At 43.6% G+C, this 8,583-nt stretch overlaps 1 non-coding gene across 1 annotated transcript; it reads right to left on the bottom strand.

The window, feature by feature from the left end:
• Positions 1 to 2,534: 2,534 nt before the first annotated feature.
• LOC143385532 (small nucleolar RNA SNORA26) lies at positions 2,535 to 2,643 on the bottom strand. Its single transcript, XR_013089486.1, has one exon. It is a non-coding gene; the product is annotated as a small nucleolar RNA SNORA26 (small nucleolar RNA).
• Between the last annotated feature and the right edge of the window lie 5,940 nt (positions 2,644 to 8,583).

The following is an 8,583-nucleotide window of genomic DNA, read 5'->3' as shown; positions in this document are numbered from 1 at the left end:
ATGTCGTGAGCCATCTGTGGAGAAGGCCATGGGGTATGGAATTTTAAGATATCTCAGGACTGAGAGTGGCTTCCAGCTTATAGCCAACGAAAAACCATGGCCTGTAGTCATGCAGCCATTAGAAAATGAATTCCTTCTACAAACCAAATGAGTTAGGGATCAGACCCTTCTTCAGTCAACCTCCTATACAAGAACAGCTCTTCTGACACCAGATTGCAGCCTGTGAGACCCTGAGCTAAGGACCCAGTTAAGCTGTGTCTGACCCATAGACACTGTGAGATAATAAGTGCGTGTCCTTTTGAGCTGCTAAGTGTATGGTAATGTGCTACACAACAGTATAAAATGAATATAATCATGGCCAATTAAATATATCTAGAAGTAGGTGGAATAGGTGACCAACTGAGAGTGAGGTTTTGGGCGCGTCAATTGTGTTACTTTCATAAAAAGTTCTTGCTATGTAAAGTATCTACAATGCCCATCTTAGTGACTGTAATTGAAGTTGTTGAAGATCTATTTAAAATAAAAAATATTGCCCCAAGGATATTCAAAACATGGATGACTATTAGTTTTAAACCTAGATTAGTTCAAGGGCATCACATAATGTTTCAGTCTATGTTGGATTCCATCCATGACTGTGTATACCATACAGTCTAGGTGCACAGGGGGTTATGACATATAGGTTTGTGAACACCCTATGATGCTCACACAATGATGAAATTACTGAATAATACATTTATTATTTTGCATTTCTCAGAATGTGTCACCATTGTTAAGCAACACATGACTGTAAGTCTTATTTGAGCATCATATCAACCCGAGGGGTAGATACTTTGACTATTCCCAATTTGCAAATAAAGAGACAGAGATAAAGAGACTTTATGTAGCTCAAAGTCACACTGCTAATAGGTGGTGATGTCTGGGAGGAACCATACATAGGGATCCTTGAATAGACAGGAGATTGACTAATGATCATGGGTAAGTCAGAAATTGGCAGGGTCTTGAAGAAAGAAGATTTTCCACAGAAGAGTGAGATCCCAGGCAGCTCCACACAAAAGCAAATTCGAGGCTGCTTATGATAAAGATGGCGACTGGGCTTATTGGTAAGACATATAGGAAGGACTTGGCTGTAGGTGACTCTGAGACTGTGTCCAGGGTCAGTGGAAAGACTGCTTTGATTTATTAGATGTTCACCATGGGTTCAGGAGAGAGGGAGTGAAGACACACGTGCTCTTTGATTTGTCATCTTTTTAAAAAAAATGTTTAAAAAAATTTTTTTGCAGTTGTAGATGGACAGAATGCCTTTATTTTATTTGTTTATTTTTATGTGGTGCTGAGGATTGAACCCAGAGCCTCACGCATGCTAGGCAAGCGCTCTGCCACTGAGCTACAGACCCAGCCCTGATTTGTCATCTTTGACTTAGGGCCTTCCATGGGAAAGAGCCTCCCTAGATCATTCTTAAGTGATAACATAAAAGCATCCTCCCAGTCTGACACAAAAACTCAGACCATTCAGTAGTCCCAGATGAACACATTTTCTCTTTTTTTTTCATTCATATAAGTTGGTGCAAATGAATCAATAAAATTGCATGTATTTAAATGCATATATTGTAGCCATTTTAAAGAGGGTAGAATAGACAAAAATTGGAATATCTTCTTGGCTTGCAGTAATTCTCTTTGGTGACTATATTTGAGCCTCTGTTTTAGAAATAGACCCTACCAGCAACCTCGGGGTGAACAACATCCCACCGGGGCCAAGCATAACCCTCCTTCCTCTCTCCCCAGTCATCCCTGGGAGGAAGAGCACACGAGGGGAGTTGGCCGCACAGAGTCCACCTTTTGGGTGTTTTCAAACTGGAGCCGGGAGAGGGAAGACTCTTGTTTGATTTCTGAGCCTGGAAGAGGTCATTCAGAGCTGCCAATCACCAAGTCCCGCATTGTGTGCAGCAGGGGGCCACATCATAGGGACATCCAGGAGCTCTAGGAGAGTTGAGAAATGGTGTGTCAGATGGTTTCAGAATCCCTGTTTCTGCTTATCCCTGGTTTCATCTGCTGTTTGATATACACAGCATCTGTGTTCTGTGACCTAGTATCTTCTCCCCTCTTTTCCAGCTTTCATATGGTATAACTGATACATAACTAATGCATATTTTGCATGTACAATTTGAGAAATTTATATTCATTGAATCAAACCAAGATAACAAATGTGTTTGAAACACACCAACGTTTCCTCAAGCACCTTTGTCACCTTTTTCTTGTCCCTCAACTCAGGGACAAATCAGGCTGCCACTGATTTGCTTTCTGTCATTATCAAGTAGTTTTTATTGTACAGAATTTTATATAAATGAAATCACACAATATTACTCTTTTTTTGGCGGGGGAGGTCTGACTTCTTTCACTCACTGTAATAAATCTAAGATTCATTCATGTTGTACCATAGCATCAATAGTTTATTATTTTTTTTCTCGCTGAGAAAGTATTCCATTCTTTATCCACTCATCTGTTGTTGGATATTTATTTTTTTCAGTTTTTTTTTCAACTGTAACTCCAGACAGGATATAGAGAGTTTTTAAGTCTCTTCTCTGGGTTCCATGAAGGTTTCCTTTGCCCTTCGGTGTGAGCCTCTTAAATTCCTGCATCATTTTTTTCCTTGTTCTTGACTATTATGAATAACGATGCCAAGACTATCTGGGCATGAGTCTTTGCAGAACGTAGGCTTTCATTTCTCCCAGGTAAATTCCTAGAGGTGGAAAGGCTGGTTGTGTGTGTGCTGAACTGTTTAAGGGACTCCCAGCTGCCTTCCTTCCCTCAGCACTGGCTGTGCCACTAATGAGGACTCTAGTTGCTCCATGTCCTTGCCAACATGATATGACCCCCCTTTCCATCCCCAGCTTTTGACCCAGGTTAGTTCTAGTCGAGTTTCTGTCACTTACAACCAAAGAATCCTGACTAATATACTCTGTTTTGGAGAACTTTATCTGGAGGACTTGTATATTGAAAAATGCTCACTTAGAACAAACAACATCCAGGACAATCTGTACCAAAACTTAAACCATGCCCACGATTTAATTCCATCAGCTCAGGACCAGGTATGGCTGAATGATAGTCACCCCTCGCACTGGGAGAAATTGCCATCGGTGAGTGCCATTGTTATTGTTCTGATTACCTGACTTGTCCTTTCAGCTAGTAAATGGGATTCAGAGACTGAAAAGGAATAATGGTTGATGTGATTAATTTAAGCAGTGAGGTTTTAAGAAAAATTCCATAATGAATTAATAAGAATTTAATAATAAGCTTATGATTGTTGCCAAAGTGCCTCTGAGGGGGAGAAATGCTCCGACAATGGCAGAATATTTGAACGACGCAATGCGAAAGGACAAAAGTGGCAGCTTGCCCAGGCTCGTCTGGGGCCTTGTCAAGTCTAGGGCCACCTCTGGCTGGAGAGAAGGTGATGGACGACAGCAGAGTGACTGAGAGGGATGCCTTCCCACCTGCCCCCCGCCCCCGGGCAGCTTTCTGACTTCCTGATACGGCCACCAACCACTTGTAACCATGGGCACGTTATTTCACTCGCTCTGTGCCTCAGTTTCCTTATCTGCAAAGTGGAGATACTAAAACTCTCTGCCTTGTGTTCCTGGGAAGACAAATGGATTCAGCACATATGCAGTACTTAGAACACTTTGTACAGAGTAGATGTTGTTATCACCATGCTGTTTTTCTGTTGGTGATGGACAGCGTTTCCTCCCTGCATTCCTAGTAAAGAAAACCCGTTTTTCATGTTACCTCTCTTAGATGACTCAGGTACTTTTCTTTAAATGATCTTGTTTCCTCCCATGATTTACCCTTATTCCTGTTTTGCCTGTGAGAACCCTGGAGCTCAGCAAGACTAGCAGGCAGTGACAGGTGGGCAGCAGTGCAGCCCTGAATTGGAGACCCTCACACAGATGCTTATTCAACTACTGCACGTTGTTCTCCCGAGGAGAGGTGACAAGCCCTAGAGCAAGAGATCAGTGCCAGGGAGAAGAGAGGACATTACTTTCTACCCCAGACCCTGCTGGCGCCTGGGGTGCCGAGCTCTGCTCTAGATGTGGGAGGGAAGTGTTTTTTCTGCAGGCTCTGGTTACTCCCTTAAGGCTCCATGTCTGAATTCTTCAGGGCTTTAGTCACACACAGCTTCACCAAAGCTGTAAAGGAACCTGGCCAAGGAAAAGGATGGGAGACTGGAGGCTTTTGGCAGAGAAGATCTTGGATGCTTTCCTGTCTTGGGAACACAATCCTCACTAAGTGTGGGGGTGTATGACCCCATTGTGTCCCAGGATGCTGCACCTCACTTTTGCAACAAACCCTTAGGATTTGGGGGCTGCTACCTCTCTGTGACGTCTTCTCCTGAAGCTTAATGGGCATGGTCAGCCTCACTGTCCCCACATGTTGTGATTCAGGGCAACCACAGGGAGTGGAAAAGGCATTAAGCAAACCTGTCTCTGTGAGCGCTGGGAGTGAGATCTCTGAGAAAACGATGGGAAAGAAACACATGAAGTGAATTGTTGAGAGGGGGCGGGGAAAATCCCAAGTGAAAAAGAAGAAAGACTGTGCCCTGCTAAAAAGATTCAAAGTAAATGATACGTATTAGGAACAAGACAGCCATGAAGGGTAAACTTGAAGAGAGAGACCAGCGGTGGATGCAGGGGAGATGGATGATGGGCGGTGCAGGCGGCCGGGTGGGAAATATGATAAACTCTTAAAGTGCAAGCGAGAGAGATTTGAGTAACGAGAGCCTCAGATAAGACAAATACAAGGAATAAAACCAATTTTAGAGCGAGACTGATGGGCCGAACGGAATCGACAGCCTGCGGAAGCGCAGAGAGGAATCTGAGGCCTGAAGGAGACAAATCAAAAGAGAAAGAAAAGGTCTCGGTTGCTATGGCTGTCAAATGGCTCTGACAAGGGAGGGGGCGATGGACAGTGGGGGCCGAGGCTGATGGACAAATCCCCCAGCCCCAGTCACATAGCATTAGCAGGATCAGCGGTGTGGTCCGTGACCACAGCCGCCCTGGGGTGCATCCGAGGTCCATTCAGAACCAGTGCTGTTGGTTCCTCTTCTGTTTGGGATTAGCTCTGGGTTGGAAACTGCAGAAAGTGGCTGTAAACTCTCAGAAGTCAGGCATTTCCAGCCTGGCAACCCCTACAGGGAAGTTTCTTGATGCGAGCATCAAGTCCACGGTGTTTTACTTCCAAGGGTCTTTCATTTGGTTTTTGGTTGATTTTTTCAGTTTTACCCCAAACTATTACCTAACAGAAGAAAAGAGCTTGGTAGGTTGGTGGAAAGACGCAGGTCTTGGATACCAATGGCTGGGTTAAAAATCTCAGCTCCAGCACTTCCTGAAATTCAGCCTTCTCACAGTGGGTGGAGATGGTCAGAGGTGGCTGTGGGGGCCAAAGGAGATGAGCTGAGAAACATCCTCAGATGGTGCAAGACTGCTAGATGCTGGGATATGGGACAAGACAGTGCAGCTCCCTGGGCTGGGGAGGGGCAGCTATGCTAACATTGGCTTTAATAAAGTATGGAGAGCTGGGTGCAGTGGTACATACCTGTAATCCTGGTGACTTGGGAGGCTGAGGCTGGAGAATCCCAAGTTTGAGGTCAACCTGGGCAACTTAGTGAGACCCTGTTTCAGAAGAAAACATAGAAGGGCTCTGGATGTAGTTCAGTGGTAGAGTCTCCTGGGTTCAATACCCAGGACCATGGGGGTGAGGGGTGGAGAGTATGAAGACTGTCTGTGGACTCCTACTGAGGCCTGGAAATAGGCTGGAGGATATGGTCTGTGCTTGACTGTATCTGGGTGTGGTCAAGGTCCTAGGGAAGCTTCACTGTTAAGGAGCTGGACCTTTCAGGTCCAGGACACATTCTAGGGAAAGGAATGCAAGGGTGAAATAGTACACATAGCTTGCTAATCCACCTTGGTTTCTAAAAATCCTTTCCACAGAAGGTGAGTCCTTAGGAAAAAGAGGACTCTTGTTTAAATGAGCTTTAGCAATTGAAGGTTAAACAAAAATATAGTTTTGTGATTGGAGGACTTATAAGAGTTTTATATCTGCTTATAGGCACAGTGAATCTCCAAGAGGGACAATGTCAGATAGAGTACTCGCTCGCCAGGCTACTGGAGCACAGACTCCTTTTGGGGATGGTCTTGCAGGTCTAGTATTCTTCCCCCAACCCTATCCCCGAAATAATGAGAAATAAGTTTTAAAAGTTTATGAAATGCTGACCTCAAGAGTGAGGAATGTAAGTGAGATGACTGTGGGTGGATTATTTGTTTACCTGAAAAGCAATATTATAATAACAACCGAAATCTAAGACTAAAAGTGTCACCACCTTTGAGTAGCATTACACATATTGAATTACTCCTCTCAGTTTAAGGAATGTAAGCAGCCTGCATTTCACGGCCTCATGAGATGGATGTGGCAGGGAACCCAACAGAAGACACCAATAAGTGTTCCTGACTTTTGTTTTTGAAAGAGTTTAACCCTCAGTGGAATTTAGAGGTCTAAGGCAGAGAGGAAATTCATAGATGTAGAGAAAGTGTCTTAGCTATGCAAAGACAAAGGATTCCCACACTAGGGAATCCTCTGGATGCTGATGGGAAGAAGAGGCAAGTCTACATCCTGCTATGCTGCTGGTAGGTGTCACGACCCTCTGCAAATATGTCTAGCTAGCATCTCAGTAGAGAGAATGTCTTAGCTATCTATTGCTGCATCACAAATTACTGCAAACTTATCAACTGTAGATAGCAAACTTTTAGCACATCTTGTGAGTATACCAGGAGGTCTCAGTCACAGAAAGAGTAGCACCAGAGGACATGCATAAATTGAGTGAGATATGATGGCTACTGGGCTTTGTTTTTAATGTGTCCAGTAAATATTTGAGTGAATGGAAGAATAAATGAATGATTAAGTTTATTACATTTGGTGCAGAATTAGACTACAAATGAGTAGCACAGAACGAGTAAACAGCTTCTATGGGCTGGGAATCTGCACATGACCTAGCCAGTTCCCCTGGCTCTGGGTGTCTCACAGGCTACAGTGGGGGTGTCAGCCAGGGCTGACATCATTTCAAGGGTTGAGTGAGGAGGGATTTGCTACTAGCTCACTCGTGTGGGTGCCAGCAGGTTGAGATCCGTGTAGTTGGTAGGACTGAGGGCTGAGTTCTTTGCTGGATGTTGGCTAGGAGCCTCCCTGGATTTCTTTCTGGATGGATCAATCCCTAGGGAAGCTCACAGCATGGCAGCAGGCTTTATCAGAGCTCAGGGCCAAACCAGAGAGCGTGCTAACGAGACAAGTCACGGGCCTTTGTAACCTAATCTTAGAATTGACAGTCCACTGTCACTTTTTCTATTTTTTAATTCATTGAGAGCAGGTCATGAAGTCCAGTCCATCCTGGTGGGAAGAAGTGTACGTTAGGCATGAATACCAGGAAGTGGGGACCACTGGAAGCCATCTGTCTACCACAGAGGACCACCGCCATTCTTACAAACAGTTCTGTGTAAGCCTTTCTTGGAACTGAAGTTAATCTAGGGTCCAGGACAGTGGGGATCAGACTGGAAGTCTGTATGGACAGTTGGCCAGTAACAGAGGGGTCTAACTTGATACTATATCAAACCCTAGAGATCATGAGATAGTCCCAAGGAAGAGAGAGCCCCAAGAATGACTTCACTGAAGGAGAGACACATTTGAAATTTTAATAGGTACTGGCAAATTGCAGTCCAAAGAGGGTGTACCAATTTTCATGTACAGAATTCATGATTTTTCCTTATTTTCTTTCTTTTTTTGCTGGGAAAGATGTTATGCAGCTAAGTGCTGAATACAATGGAATAGAAGTGATAAAAGTAAAAATGTCCGTGTTCAGTCCAAGTCAATGAGAGATGAATCATAGACATTACCAAACAGCAAAGAGTGGTTCTGAGATTAGATTTAGTGAAGCTCAAGGACAGAGCCACTTGTCAAACAGTAAATGAACGTCAGGCTGGGAGATGTTAAAGAAGAGAATGGAAAAAAATTGACTAGAGAAAAGACTTTGAGTACAATACGGAGAAAATTTCCAGCTCTGAATTCCAAGCTCAACTAAGCATTAGCCTAAACTGACTTTAGGGTTATTCATTCATCCAAGAAATATTTGTCATTTTTACTATGGGATAGGTGTGGTTGCTGTGTGATAGTTGACACTGAGGGTATACCTGTGAACTATACCAGGAGTCAGAAAACTATGGTAAGTGCATCAGATCTGGCCCTCCACATGATCTTTTTATTTTTATTTTTAAGATTTGTATTAGTTGTTGATGAAATTTTTAATTTTATTTACTTATTTGTATGTGGTGCTAGGCAAACACTCTACCACTGACCCACAATCCCAGACCTCCACATGATCTTTTAAATAAAGTTTTATTGGAACACAGACACATTCATTAACTAATGAATTGTCTGTGACTGGTTTCACAGCATGACAGCAGAGTTGAGTAGTTGTTAAGAGCCTCTATAGCTGTAAAGCCTAAAATATTTATCTACTCCTGCTGACCTCTAGGCTAGACCATC

The sequence above is a fragment of the Callospermophilus lateralis genome, chromosome 19, assembly GCF_048772815.1.
Source record: "Callospermophilus lateralis isolate mCalLat2 chromosome 19, mCalLat2.hap1, whole genome shotgun sequence".
Lineage (NCBI taxonomy): Eukaryota > Metazoa > Chordata > Mammalia > Rodentia > Sciuridae > Callospermophilus > Callospermophilus lateralis.
The sequence above is the reverse complement of the archived record's forward strand: the minus strand, read 5'-3'. Positions and strand labels throughout refer to the sequence as shown.